Below are 16,896 nucleotides of genomic sequence, written 5' to 3'. Positions count from 1 at the left end.
AGCATAACAAAAGTGATGTCTGCTCCACTTCCCAATAAGTATCTCATCTCCATCTGAAATCTCCTCAGCCTGAACTTCATTGTCCATGTCAATACCAGCATTTTGATCACAGCAATTTAACAAGTCTCTAAGAAGTTCTAAATTTTCCCTCATCTTCTTGTCTTCTGGGCCCTCCACACTTTTCCAATTTCTGCCTGTGACCCAGTTCCAAAGTCACTTCTACATTTTCAGATATCTTTATAGCAATGCCCTACTCTTCAGTACCAATTTTCTGTATTAGTCTGTTCTCATGCAACTATAAAGAAATGCCTGAGATTGGGTAATTTATACAGAAAAGAGGTTTAATTGGCTCAAAGTTCTGCAGGCTGTATAGGAACCATGGTAGCATCTGCTTCTGGGGAATCCTCAAAATGCTTTTACTCATGGTGGAAGGCAAAGTGGGAGCAGATGTTTTACATGGCAGGAGTAGGACCAAGAGAGAGAGGTAGGAGGTGCCACTTTTTTGTTTTGTTTTGTTTTGTTTTGAGACAGAGTCTCACTCTGTCACCAGGCTGGAGTACAGTGGTGCAATCTCGGCTCATTGCAATCTCCACCTCCCAGGTTCATGCCATTCTCCTCCCTCAGCTGCCCAAGTAGCTAGGATTACAGGCACACACCACCACACCCAGCTAATTTTTGTATTTTTTTTTTTTAGTAGAGATGAGGTTTCACCATGTTGGCCAGGATGGTCTCGATCTCTTGACCTTGTGATCTGCCAGCCTTGGCCTTCCAAAGTGCCAGGAATACAGGCATAAACCACCATGCCTGGCCAGTGCCATACACTTCTAAACAATCAGATCTCACAATAACTCACTATAGTGATGACACCACCAAGGGGGGATGATGTTAAACCATGAGAAACTACCCCCATGATCCAATCACCTCCAACCAGAACCCACCTCCAACATTGGGGATTGCAATTGAATATGGGATTTGGGTGGCAACACAGATCCAAACCATATGAAACAGAAAGAAAATGAATATGGGAAAGAGCATAGCTACAGAGACATGTGAGACATGAACAAGGCTATCAACAAATGTATTATGGAAGTATCAGAAGGACAAGAGAGAGAAAGAAAAAGACAAAGAATATTTGAAGAAAGTGTCTAAAAGCATCCCACATTTCATGAAAAAGTGTAACCTATACATCCAAGAAGTTTAATTTAATAAACTACAAGTAGAATAAACCCAGAGACTCACACATTGACACATCATAATCAAAACGTCAAAAGGAGTGAATTATCATGTGGAAGAAATCCTCAATCAGGTAACAATAGATTTATTAAAAACTGTAAAGGCCAGAAAGTAGTGAGATGACTTATTCAAAGTACTGAAAGAAAATGAGTGTTAACTGAAAATTCTACATTCAGCAAACTTATCCTTTAAAAATAAATTTAAGTATTCCAGAAAAATAAAATAGGAGAGAATGGAAAAGGACACTAGGCCATAACTCGAATCCTCACAAATAAATAAATAGCACCAGTAAAGTTAACTACATAGGTAAATATAAAAGATGGTATAAATGTATTTCTGTTTGAAACTCTTTTTCTCTGCTATATGACTTAAAACACAACTTCAACAAGCAATAATTGTAAAATGATGCTAACTGGCATTGGCTTATAATGTATAAGAATATAATTTGTATAAATAATAGCACTAAAAAGGAGAAAGAAATAAAAATATATGCATACAGGCATACACACATATATGTGGTTTTATATATTATTGAAATTAAGTTGGTATTAATCTGAAAAATATTGTTTCAAGTCAAGTCAGCTACAAATTCCAAGACAATGTATAAACAATATTTCCTGAAATATAATCAAAGAGACAATACAAGAATGAAAATAGTATTATTAAAAGTATCTACTTAACACAAAAGGGAGCAATAATGGAGGAATAGAGAAACAACAAAGAAAAAATAAAACTTACATAATTAGTAATCATGTTAAATATAAATGGATAAACATTCCAATCAAAAGGCAGAGACTGGCAGAATGAATAGGAAAAAAAAGAGTCAACAGTATACTTTCTAAGAGAGATACACTTCAGTTGAAGACAAAAATAGACTGAAAGTTAAATGACAGGAAAAGGTATACTATGCAAACAGTGACCAAAAGAGAGTTAATGTGGCTATAATAATATCAGACAACACAGACTTCAAGACAAAAAACGTTGAAAAGCAGAGGACAGTTTATAATTATAAAATGGCCAACATATCAGCAAACAATTATAACTATATATATATAATATATAAATATATATAACAGAATCCCAAAATACATGAAGCAAAAACTGACAGAATTGAAGGGAGAAATAATCAGTTCAACAATGGTAGCTGGAGCATTCAATACCCCATTTTCAATATAGGATAGAACAACTATCCAAATAACAAAGATAAGATTTGAAAATTATCATAAGCTAATAAGACCTAATGGACATCTATAAAGCACTCCACCTGACAACCCCAGAATACTTATACTTCTCATGTGCATTCGAAACATTCCTCAGGATAAACTATATGCTAGGCTATGAAAAAAGACTCAATAAATTTTAAATTATTGTAAATGGAGAGAGTGGTTTCTCCTATCTTAATGAAATGAAATTAAAAATCAATTATAGAAGGCCATTTGGAAAATTCACAAATATGTGGCAAACAACACATTCCTAACCAATGGGCCAAAAAATCACAAGGAAAATTGAAAATATTTTGAGATAAATGAAAACAAAACAACATAGTAAAATTTATGGAATGCAGCTAAAGTAGTGCTCAGTTGATCAGTTATAGCTGCAAACACCTATGTACTAAAAGAAGAAAAATTTCAAATAAACAACCTAATGTTCCACTTTAAGAAACTAGAAACGAGCAAACTAAATCAATGCAATACAATGGGAGAAAATAGTATGAATTATAGTGGAAATTAATGGAATATAGAATATAAAAACAATACAGAAAATAGACAAAACCAATAATGTGTTATGTTAAAAGAAACACAACAAAAAAGATAAACATGTAACCAGACTGAACAAGAAAAAGAGTCCCATTATTAAAATCAGTATTAAAAGAGGAATAATTTCTACCAAGCTTATGAAAATAAAAAATATTAAAATGGATTATTAAATAAATGTATATGAATAAATTAGATACCTAGATGAAATGAACAGATTTCTGTAAATTCACAAACTATAAAAACTAACCCCAAAAGGTATAAAAAATCCAAATAAACCTACAATGACCAAATAGGTTGAATTACTAATTTTTAAATATTTCAAAAGGAAAAGCACAGGAACACACAACTTCACTGGTATATCCTGCCAAATATTTTTAAATTAACACCAATATTAAACTCTTTCAAAGAGCAGAAGATGAATGAACACTTCTCAAGTCATTTTAAGGAGGCAGTGATCAAACCAGATGGAAATATTACAAAAAAGAAACTACAAACCAGTATTTTTTGAGGAATATGTACACAAAAATTCTCAACAAAATAGTAGCAACAATTCAGCAACCTAGAAAGGATCATGCACCATGAACAACTAGGATGTATCCCAGGAATGCAATGTTAATGTAAAACATGTTGCTATGGTTTGAACATTTGTCCCCTCCAAAACTCATGTTGAAAGTTGTTTGCCTTGTGGCAGTGTTGAAAAATGGTACCTTTGGGAGGTAATAGGGCCATGAGCTCTTTCTTCTCTTGAGTGGGATTAATACCATTATAAAAGGGCAAGTTTGGCCCCTTATTGTTTCCTTACCTCCCACTTTCTGTCATGTGGGGACCCAGTATTCCTTTCTTCCAGAGGACCCAGCAAAAAGGCCTTTACCAAATGTCAGCTCTTGGATTTTGGACTTCCCAAACTCCTGAAATGTGAAAATATAAATTTCTGGGTTTTGTAAATTACCCAGTTGTGGTTTATCAGCACAAAATGGACTAAGATACATGAGAAAATAAATCCATGTCATATGCCATATTAATAAAAGAAAGAAAAAAGCACATGACCATTTTAATAGAGAATTGGACAAATTCAACAACTCTTTATGATAAAAAATCTCAACCAGAGTAGGAAGACAAAGAAACTTCCTAAATTTGATAAAGGGTTGCTATTAAACATGCTCAGCTAATATCATATTTAATGTTGAAAGTCTGAAATATTTCTTCATAAAATCAGGAACAAGCATGTCAACTCTCAACAATTTTATTAAACATTGTGCCTAAGGATCTTCCCAGGTAAATTAAGCAATAAAAAGAAATAAAAGTTAACCAGATTTGAAAGTAGTAAAACTATCTTGTTTCATAGATGACACATTCTTGTATATAAAAAATCTTAACAACTCCACCAAAAAACTATTAGAACTAATAAATGAGTTCAGCACATTGCAAGATACAAGTTAAATATAATAAAATCAATTGTATTTCTACATACTAGAAAAAAAGACAAAATTAATAAAGCAATACTATTTACAATAGCATCAAAAACAATAAAATAGGTGTATATTTAATAAAAGTAGGGCAAGATTTGTACATTAACAAGTATGAAATATTATTGAAAGAAATAAAAGAATAGCCAAATAAACAACAATTCCATGATCATGGATCAATACTGTTAAGCTGGCAATACTCCCCAAATTAATTTCTAGATTCAATACCATCTTTATCAAAACTCCAGTGACTTTTTTGAGGGTCAGAAAAGGGAAAGTTGATCATCAAATTCATTTGGTGGCAACCAAACCAACAGCTAAACAATTTGGTGATATCTATACAATGGAGTACTACTCAGTTATAAAATACACATATATACGCACACACAATTGCCTGGGTCCATCCTTCAGACCCTGAACCAAAGACACACACTGACATAGATAGCATGCCTGATTGCTTTGCCAATCTTGCATTACTGGGCAAGCTAAGAGCTCCCCTTTTAATGCTGCATCCTTAAGACAAGGTCCCATAGCTGGAGCATGCCTCTTGTCCTTTTTCCTATTTATTGGAGGAGGGGGCTCAGGTAAAATCTCCGTTTCCTCTTTGTTATTTTGGCCCGTGATATTGGGCCTGAGGGAAGAGGAGGCGGTAAGGCAGGTGACAGTTCCTCCTCCTCCCACTTTTTAGGCTCTTCTGTGTGTAATGGAACCGGAGCAGCTCTAACTAAAGCCCATAGTGTTAGAGCTGTTACTGGGACCCGTTGCCCTTGTGCATAATGTTGTTTAAGATTTCTCCTGGCTGCGTGCAGTGGCTCATGCCTGTGTTGGAGGCCAGGGTGGGCAGATCACGAGGTCAGGAGATCAAGATCATCCTGGCTAACACTGTGAAACCCCGTCTCTACTAAAAATACAAAAAATTAGCCGGGCATGGTGGCGGGCACCTGTAGTCCCAGTTACTCGGTAGGCTGAGGCAGGAGAATGGTGTGAAACCGGGAGGCGGAGCTTGCAATGAGCTGAGATGGTGCCACTGGGCACAGAGCAAGACTCCATCTCAAAAAAAAAAAAAAAAAAAAAAAGGTTTCTCCCTAACTTGTTCTCAGAGCTCTACATATGGACTATGGTTTACAACAGTTTGCATTAGGTCCCTTAATTAAGCCTGCGAAACTGAGGCTCCACTAGCCTTAAGCAGCTGTTTCAATATTTTTATATACTGTTTTTGTTGAGCTGATGACTGTTGTCCCATGATGAAACTTCAGCCTGAACAATCCCCCGCCAAACTTGGAAATCCTGACTGGGCATCAATGACTTACTGACTCACTGACCTGCACAGTCCTTTTCACCTTCGTTTTTGGGGGGTCCATCATGCTCCCTTCGCAGTGTTCCTCACACAGGGCACCAGCTTGGTGGGGGGGGGGGGTCCATCCCGCAGACACTGACCCAATGGCAGATGAATAACATACACTGACACAGATATTATGCTTGTCAGTCCAGCTGAGCATCCAGGCCACTTACAGACTCCAAGGAGAGTGCTGTAAAGAGTAGCAGCTGGGGCCCCAACTCACTGGCCTTCCCGGCATTTTTTCAGTACACATTACATGACAAAAGCTCTCAAGTAAACACCACTAGAGGTAATTACCATTGCTGATCCCCCCAGAGTAGAGAGCAATCATGCACCCGCGGATGGCCAAAGCTTAGTCTTAAGACCACATGATTAAACAAGCTATTTAGATAGACTCCTCTACATTCCTGTGTTAATTATCCTTGCTATAGCTCAAAGAGGATTAGGCTGCCTTCAGCCATAATTTTATCTTAAGGCATTTGCAAAAACCTCAGGCCTTCCAAGAAAATTTGTATTTATTTTATAATTTCTCCCACCATCCTGACTGAACCCCTACATACAATAACATTAATAAATGGTAAAATGTTGTTATAGAAAAGAAATAGATGCAAAATAAGTTATACTGGATAATTTATTTATGTAAAATTCAAGAATAGGCAAAACTAATCTAGGGCTATAAAAATAAGAATAGAAATTACTGGAAAGGTGGAGATGGAGTAGAAGTAGATGTGAGATAACCTTCCAGGCTTATTACAATATTTTATATTTCAACTAGGGTGTAGGATACCTGTCTGTGAACATTTATCAATCTGTATACATAAGATCAGTGCATTTCTCCTTCTGTAAATTATATCTCATTTTTTTAAGAAGTACAAGTCAAATTCACCCAATTATCAATTTTCTGAAAGCCAATTATTTATTTTTAGGTTGACCTTTTTCTCTGCCTCTTCCCCGAATCCAATTTTTCTATTTCATTTGCAAGTGAATGAACTTCCAACAGGCATCTCTTTTTTATGTTTTCAAACTTACGTCTTTCTGCACCTGCCCCAGAAGCTCCCAAAACAAATCAATTGTCAGTTTGTAGCACTTGTTTCATGCCAAACTATTGAAACAGGAGTAAGGCAGAGCAAGATATGATGCCACAAGATAAGAGATGATAGCAGACTCCAATTTAAGCAAAATATAATGTATTTGCAAGTAAAACATCTTGTTAGGGAAAGAAAATTCAAGAACAGTGCAAAAGCAAAGAATGGGGTCAGGCCACTTAAGAAGAAATTAAACATTCAAAAAGTTGTTAGAAAAGAATTTTTAAAATACTTCCTCATTTGAAATAAAAATATGGCTCACAGTAACTTCTTGTCAGCTTCCATTTGAATATAGGAAAAATATCTTATTTTTAAAAATCCTCTTTTTAAAATTGATCTCATGGTAATAGTGAACAGCATCGTGGTTACCAGAGGCTGGAAGGAGTAGTGGGCAGGGAGATGAAGAGGGGTTGGTTTTCATGGGTACAAAAATAGAGCTAAATAGCAAAAATAAGTTCCAGGGCTTGGTAGTACAATAGAGTAACTATTGTTAACAATCATTTGTTGTATATTCCAAAATAGCTAGACAAGAAGATTTAGAATATTCCCAACACAAAATAAATGATAAATTTTTGAGATTATGGATATTCCAATTACCCAGACTCAGTAATTACACATTGCATATTTGTTTCAAAACATCACATGTATCCTATAAACATGCACAACTATGTATCCATAAAATTTAAAAATAAATGTTTTAAAATATGCTTTTTAAAATCTTCTGCTATGGCATTAAAAACAAACACATGGACCAATGGAACAGAATAGAGAACCCAGAAACAAATCCACACACAATGAATTCATTTTCAACAAAGGTGTCGAGAACATACTCTGTGGAAAAGACAGTCTCTTCAATAAATGGTTCTGGGAAAACCGGATGTCCATATGCAGAAGAAAGAAACTAGACCCCTCTCTCTCACAGTGCATAAAAACCAAGTCAAAATGGATTAAAGACTTAAATCTAAGACATAAAATTATGAAACCACTACAGGAAAAAATTGGGGAAAAGCTCCAGGACATTGGTTTGGGCAAAAAGTTCTTGAATAATACCCCACAAACACAGGCAACCAAAGTAAACATGGACAAATGGGCTCATACCAAGTTACAAAGCTTCTGCATAGCAAAGGAAACAATCATGAAAGTGAAGAGACAACCTACAGAATGGCAGGGAGTATTTGCAAACTACCCATCTGGACAAGGGATTAATAACCAGAATATATAAGGAGCTCAAACAACTCTACAGGAGAAAAAATCTTGTAATCTGATCAGAACATAGGCAAAAGATTTGAACAGACATTTCTCAAAAGAAGACTTACAAATGACAAATATATGAAAAGGTGCTCAATATCATTGATCATCAGAGAAATGCAAATCAAAACTGCAATGAGATATCATCTCACTCTGGGTTAAAATGGCTTATATCCAAACTACAGGCAATAACAAATGCTAGTGAAGATGTGAAGAAAAGGGAATCCTTATACACTGTTGGTGAAAATATAAATTAGTACAACTACTGTGGAGAACAGCTTGAAGCTTTCTCACAAAAAAGTAAAAATAGATACCATATGATCCAGCAATCCCACTGCTGGATACATACCCAAAAGAAAGGAAATCAGTATATTGAAGAGATATCTGTACTCCCTTGTTTGTTGTAGCACTGGTCACAATAGCTAAGATTTAGAAGCAACCTAAGTGTCCATCAACAGATGAATGGATGTTGAAAATGTGGTACTTATACACAACTGAGTACTATTCAGCCATAAAAAAGAATGACATCCAGTCATTTGCAACAACATGGATGGAACTGGAGATCATTACGTTAAGTGAAATCAGGCAACTATAGAAAGACAAATGTCACATGTTCTCACTTATTGGTAGGATCTAAAAATCAAAACAATTGAACTCATGGACATAGAAAGTAGAAGGATCATTACTAGAGGCTGGGAAGAGTAGTGGGGGGAGGGGGAGGAGGTGGGTGTAGTGAATGGGTACAAAAAAATAGAAAGAATGAACGAGGCATACTGTTTGATTGCACAAGACAGTGACTACAGTCAATAATAACTTACTTGTACATTTAAAAATAACTGAAAGAGTGTAGTTGGATTGCTTGTAACACAAAGAATTGAGGGGATGAATACCCCATTCTCCATGATGTGATTATTTCACATTGCATGCCTTTATTAAAATATCTTATATACTCCACAAATATATATACCTACTATGTACACACAAAAATTAACAATTTTTTTTAAAAAACCTGCTGTATTAAAATTTTAGTAGCTTTCAGTGATTATTTTAATTCCTCTTCTGGGTTTCAGTCTCTCTATCTCTTTTTTTTCAATTAATTTCATTTCCATGGTTGATGCTTTAAAAATGTCTTCAGCCTTTAAAGCATATTAAAATATATATGCTTTGCTCTGTATAACACTACACACACACACACACACACAAATTATATTTCACATTTTGTTCTTGTAATGAAAGTTATTGCATTTTTGCTGAGATTTGCTTTTAGATAATTGGCAAATATATATGACACTTCATTTAGATGTATATGAAATGCTACAATATTTTTTTCTTCTTTTATTTTTTCTCTTTGGAAAAATGTTTTTAATATGTCCTTCTCTAAAGAAACATTATCTCTCAGAAAAATCACACAGACAGCTAAAAGATGTATTCCAACCCCATACCAATAATATTATTGCAACTTCACCACTTGGGATTTGCCTGGATGAATAAATGACAAACTAAATAAATAAATTTATTCTCTTGAGTTTATTTTTCAAGCGAGTAACCATATTTTACATTATAAAAGCAGCATCTTATTATAGCAAAGCCATAATGTCATTCTTTTTTTCAACTTTTTAATGACAGGATTTAAAACTCATAAACTCTAATCAAGTAATTTTTTGATGTATTTACTCTTAGTTACAAGGATGCCCTTTAATCATTTAAATGTTTTCTCTTTAAAAAAATAAATAAAGATACTTAATGGTAGCAATAAAATTTTTATAATTCTATTTTTGTTGGTGTATTGTGCACCTGAAGACACCACAGACAAAATTAAAAAGTAAACAAGGTGGGTAAAGTATTTGTAGTAAATAAAATCAACCACAATTAATATCTCTTGGAAGGATGTACTGAGTTCAGTCAACTCACAAAAAAGAAACAAAAACCAATCAATAAACATATGGGGGATATGTCCCCCTTGGAACCAAATATGCGTTAAAGTAGCACAACACTATTTTTTCCTAGCAATTTGATAAAACTTAAAATGTCAATATTTATTGTTAAATAGGATGCAATAAGTTAGCTGAAGGGAATGTAAATTGGAATAAGCTTTGTAAAGTACTTTAGCTACAGATAGCAAAGCCTTGGAATTGTTCATACTTTTTTACATAGAAGTTCCACTTCTAGTAATTTATCCAAAGGATAAATTGCACAATAAGCACAAAGTATTATCATAGCAGATCTCTGCCAAGTTTAAATTATTAGAATTAAAAATGTTTGATAACTGTATTAGTCCATTTTCACACTGCTGATAAAGACAGTGGACTTTCTTTCTGGACTGGGCAATTTACAAAAGAAAGAGGTTTATTGTACTTACAGTTCCATATGGCTGGGTAGGCCTCATAATCATGGTGGAAGGCAAGGAGCACCAAGTCACATCTTATATGGATGGCAGCAGGCAAAGAAAGAGCTTGTGCAGGGAAACTCTCATTTTTAAGACTATGATCTCATGAGACCCCTTCACTGTCACGAGAACAATACAGGAAAGACTCACCCTCATGATTCAATCATCTCCCACTGCGTCCCTTCCACAACACATGGGAATTATGGGAGCTACATGATGAGATTTGGGTGGGGACATAGAATGAAACCATATCAGTAACCAAAATGTACAAAATTTGGGCACTAAAGTAAATTTAAAAGAGCCTATATTTGATGAAATGCCATACAATGCCCCTCGAAATCACATTTCTCTAAGACTTAATGCTAGGAATAAATGCTCATAACTCAATCATAAGTGAAAAAACAAAAGCAAACTAATAAAAACAAACAACTATACACCTACCCAGTTTGACCACCTGTATGTGAAGGGGCTCTCTCTCTCCTGAAAAATTCAGGGGAAATTAAATTATCTTTAATGGATTAAGTTTTATAATCAGCACAGAATGACTTAGAATAGGCATATGCAAAAACCTCTGAAGGAGCAGGAGAGCATCCATGCAAGCAGCTACCACCTCTGGAGAGGAAGCCCCCATACATTATATCACTGAGATTTGTCACTTACTTGAAAATGTTGGCTAAAATGGACAATTAAAAAACACAGATAGAAATACGATGACATAAAAACAGATGATAGGCAACAGATTGATGAATCAATAGATAGAGTTATTCTTTTGCCAACCTTGTGATATCTGACTAAGGCTTAGATCTCACATATAGATCTGCTGACTATAGTTTAGTGCCTTATTATTGATAAACATATACAAACTTTTAAAAATCTTTAGTTTTCTGTATATACTTTTTTAAACCTAGAACACAACTTAAAGTTAGTCATAAGTAATATAAGTGTAAACTCTTTTTTAGCTGTTTTCCATTCCTTTATTTATAATTATATACATTTGGCTCACCTAATCCTAATTTGAGAGCAATTTCTTTTTAGTGACTTCCATTATTGTGTCTTTCCACAGCTTTCATGTTAGCCTTCAAAAATATAGTAATTCCATTTCTTTATCCAGTCATATTTCATTAATTTACAGAAATTTAATTTTTTTTGAGATAAAGTTGCCCAGGCTGTTGCCCAGGCTGGAGTGCCATGGCACAATCATAGATCACCACAAGCTTGAACTCCAGGGCTCAAGTAACTCTCCCTCCTCAGCCTCCACAGTAGCTGGGACTACAGGCACATGCCTGTAGTCTGGGTAATTTTTTGTAGTTTTACTTGAGACAAGGTCTTGCTATATTGGCCAAGCGTTTCTTGAACTCCTGGCCTGAAACAATTCTCCTGCCTTTGCCTCCCCAAATCCTGGAATTACAGGTATTACCCACAATGCCTGTCCATAAATTTAAATTTTAATTTGAGTTACTTTATACCAAAAAGTCTAAACTGTGTGACATTAGCTTAGTGGTCAAGTCAGATAGAAAGGAAGATGAAATGAGGAAGCAATAATTACAATTTATGTAATGCAGTGCTAAAAAGTGGAGAAAAAGAATAGCAAGACTAAACATCACTCCAAATAGCTGAGTAAACACCAAAAGTCATCATGGAACTTAACTTTAATGCCTGATTAATTCTGAAAAATCTGCTATTAGCTACAATACAGAGATTCACAGTAAGAAATCTATAGCTATTTATTCTTTTGCTAACAGTATTTACCATATGTTACAAACAGCTGAATTGTCTTTTCCAAGCTCAGTGAAAAGACTATGAGTTATAATTCTAAAATTTCTACTGTTTTGGTTTTCTGTATATCATTTCCAACAACCTTGTAAATTGTCTCAATATGATATATGGTAGGAATTTTAAAACACGTGTTGCCTCCATTTGTAGCCTCCTCACTATTCCCCACAGGTAACAGGACCTTTAATCTAGCTATATATAGTAAAACTCCAAGTAGAAGAGATGGACATGGTTAGAAGGGACAGAATGGAATTCTCACAAGAAGGTTGGCTGGGATTGCATTGTGGTTTGAATGATGGTGTCCCCTCCAAATTCATGTCAAAATGTAATTCCCAATGCAGCAGTTTAAAGAGGAGGGACCTTCTGAGTAGTAATTAAGTCAAAAGGGCAGAGACCTCAGAAATTGATTAATGGCCTCCTAAAACAGGCTTCAGGGAGAGTTAGCCTCTGCTGCTCTTCCACTGTTTCTTACGTGATGATGTGCCATTCCTTCCCTCCAGAAGATATAGCAACAACAGTACACCATCTTGGAAGAAGAGACCAGGTCCTTACCAGATACCAACGATGCTGGCATCTTGATCATAGACTTCCAAACCTCCAGAACTCCAGCATAAATTTATATTTTATATAAATTACCTAGTCTCAGGTATTTTACTATTACAACCCCAATGGATGAAGAGAGCTTGTTCCCTTGCTGAGGGTGCACATAAGAACACTTTGTCTGTTTTTGGTTGAGCAATTTGGGAGAGCCCAATTTAGACTAGCTACATCATATATAAAATAGTTTTTCCACTCAGGTACTTAAATAGCATATACGTGTGCTGCAAGCTATTGGTGACTATACATTTTTTTACAATGATAAACTTTTTGCAATGCAGACAAGTTTACCATAGTTAAAATTATGTTTGAATACTCTTTGTGTGGTTTTCTTTCTGAACACTGTTGGAATAAAATTCTCCATGAGTTTCTCATATTTCCCTATGTCTTGTAAGCAGTGTTACTAGCAGATATTTTTCTGGACTATCTTTTGAAGGATGTTTGGATAGCAAGGACCCATGGAAGATGGAGATATTATCTACCTCTGAGGCAGAGTGCAGGTCTGTTTTCTGTGCAATATAATAAAAATAATGTCTCCTTTCAGAGCAAAGATTGGTCAAGTTTGCTTTCAGCCATCTTATAATACATTGGGGTTTCCTAAGCATGAGGTTTCTCAGCTGTGATACTAACACAGTGGGCACAGCATCCACCTTGACCCATCTATACATTGCTCCTGTGGGGCTTAGTGTGGGTAAGAGCAAGGGGATAAAATGAAACTTGAAATTCATGCTACCTGCTGTGCCAAGGGTAATACAATCCTTTGTCTTTGAACAAAAATAAAATTCCATGTCTGCTGGTGACATCCGTGAAACAGTGGCAAGCTAACTTGTTAATTTACAGGTAGAATAAAAATCTCAGATCCTTCATAGTTCTTGATAAACTTCTAAATTTAAAATTAATACTTTTGCACACATGACCTCATCTGCTTTGAGAGAGTGATCTGTATTTGCAATACCTCTTAATATTGCCAGGTTGTCACTATAAATATACGGATTCAGAAGTTTCCTAATTTTAGTATAATAGATTCCCTAAAATGTGACATTCAAAGAACATGTTTTTTTTTTTAACTTATATTATTTTCCAGAAAGAGACTTGGACTTCAGAGGAATCATCTATTCACTTTCAGAGTCTTGTGGACTTTTATATCTTCAGCATTCAGAGATAGGATTAGCAAAAAAGAGGGCTAGTTTGGCCATTCTTATCTGTGTCAACTACAGAGGAACTGTCACCTAGCTCATGTCACTGAAAATTTTTCTTTCTGATTCCTGTTCAGTTCCCTGGAAAGGTATGTATGGTTTGTTTTAAAATGTACATTTCTTCTGTCAAGGCATATATCCACTGCTAAAATATAAAATATCTTTTTAACTGTATTTAACTTTTATTCCCCATATGCCTTGGCAGAATTAGCTAAACCTGCAGATATGAATATTAAGATTGGGTATGAATCATGTGGGTGTCCTATTAGGAGCTTTCACAAATCCTTGAACTGATTCACGTTCAGCCATAAGCATCTCACCTATACTCCTGCTACAGCAGCCTAATTTATCTCTGTATATTAGTCAGGTTCTTCAGAGAAACAGACCACATAGGATACCTATAGATATAGAGGAATATATTTATTTATTAGGAATTGGGTTGCACAATTATGGAGGCTGAGATGTCCCACCATCTGCCATCTGCAAGCTGGTAGGCCATGAAAGCCAGTGGTATAGTTTCAGACCAAGCCTGAAGACCTGAGAACCAGGGATCTGATGGTGTAAGTTATGGTTCGAATCTAAGGCCCAAGAATGAGGAGAGCCAATGTTTGTAGACAGGAGAAGATGGATGACCCTGTTCAAGTAGAGAGAGCAAATTTGTCTTTTCTCTATTTTTTAATTTTGTTTGGACTTTCAATGGATTGGATTATGCCCATCTACATTGGTGAGAGCCACTTTCTTAATCTACTTATTCAAATGCTAATATCTTCCAAAAATTCCTTCATATTAACACCAAGAAATAATGTTTTACCAGCTTTCTGGGCATTCTTTAGCCCTGTCAACCGAACATATAAAATTAACCGCCACATCTTGATTTCACTATTGCCTTCAAACAATCTTCTACAGATAGCCACCAAAGTAATTTTAAACATAAATTGTACCATAAAATATTCTGTAACTAAAATGATTGTTTTGGATATATATTCTCTAACTCTTAAATGGCCCTTAATCAATAAATCTGCACCATACGTTAAATCCATTCAGTTAGTTTGGCATACATTTGGAGCACCTACAAGAAAGGAATATTGCTCAAGGTTAAAGATTCTATAAATATTTCACTGAGTTTTTATTTATGGCTGAGGTGAGCATTTGTTTACACCTGCTTTCAAAACTTTCCAAGCTAAAGTTATTGCATGTCTGCTCTCTGATTTAAAATTTGTGAGTTTCAATTGCACATTCATTTAGATACTGGGTCAAGCCTCAGATTACATTTTAACAATAACACTAATATTTCCCACAGGTAGCCTCAGCCCATCTCCATGCAGAAAAAGAGTGTTTCTATAAGATGTGTCTTTATCAAGTTTCTCGCTTTTAAATCCTTTTTTACTCCTTTCAAATATCAAACACTAGTTTTACACTTAATCAACAACTCAGAATGGCTGTACTCCAAGTACTTGTCAGAGTATAACCACAAAATCAATACTGATCAATACTTCTCACAAACTATGTTGAATGAAACTATTTATAGATGATTATCTGAATAGGTAAATTCTTATCTGAAGAATAGATAAACTCATTCATCTACTATGAAATATCTCATTGGGTTAAGTATGATTGTCAAAGAACTCTGAAACTTTTGGCTTGCCCAAAAACTTACCGTGAAAGAAATTCAATTTGACATTAGGCTATCATTATTTTTTGAGAATTTTTTAAAATAATAAATTGCATTTCAGTAACAGGCATAGCTTAATATTTTGTGTTGACTATGTGCCCAGCACCATTCTAAGAATCATATGCAGCCGGGAGCGGTGGCTCACACCTGTAATTCCAGCACTTTGAGAGGCCAAGGCAGGTGGATCACGAGGTCAGGAGATCAAGACCTTCCCGGCCAACATGGGTGAAACCCCATCTCTACTAAAAATACAAAACTCAGCTTGGCATAGTGGCACATGCCTAGAGTCCCAGCTACTCATGAGGCTGAGGCAGGAGAATCACTTGAACCCGGGAGGCAGAGGCTGCAGTGAGCCGAGATCGCACCCACTACACCACTCCAGCCTGGCAACAGAGCGAGACTCCATCTCAACAACAACAACAACAACAACAACAACAACAACAACAACAACAAAAAGAATCGTGCATCAGATTTCATTTACTCTTCACAAAAAAAAAAAACGTGAGTTATACCCTACTGTTTTCAATATTTTAACAATGAGGAAACTAAACCAACAAAGAATTTTCTCAAGCCCATTCATCTTATAAATGGTGGTAGAAAAATTTGAACCCAATTTAAGATGCCATTCCCTTAATCATTACAGAAACCACTACTGTAGTTAATTTCAGGATGTAACTAAGGAGCGTTTTATTGCATTTATATAGTGCCCTCTCCAGGAAGACTCATGGAAGGAATAGTTTCTTCATATCAGTAGAAAGAAAAAAAATGTTATTCTTCTTTGAAGCCAAAATTTCTCCTTAATTTTCTAGAAGTTATAAATTATTTGACTAAAAATTTATTCATTTTTGGATTGCTACTCAAAAGTTTGGACCCACAGTGGCTCATATTGGAGCAATTGACCAATTTTATAAACATACATTTTGCATATTAGACTCATCAAATTTCCCTCCTGTTGATATTGAATGTAAATATTTATCAGATATAAATATAAATCAGACACAGCTAATTGGTGGTAGTCGGAAAATCTAAGTTTCTGGTCTCAAAATATTCTTTCTATTGTGCTATCCCCAAATATTTTCTGATGAAGAAAGATAAGGCAAATACAAAAAAAAAATAAGATCAAACCAGCCTACAAACAGCCGAG

This window comes from Gorilla gorilla, chromosome 3, assembly GCF_029281585.2.
Source record: "Gorilla gorilla gorilla isolate KB3781 chromosome 3, NHGRI_mGorGor1-v2.1_pri, whole genome shotgun sequence".
Taxonomy (NCBI): Eukaryota; Metazoa; Chordata; class Mammalia; order Primates; family Hominidae; genus Gorilla; species Gorilla gorilla.
The sequence above is the reverse complement of the archived record's forward strand: the minus strand, read 5'-3'. Positions refer to the sequence as shown.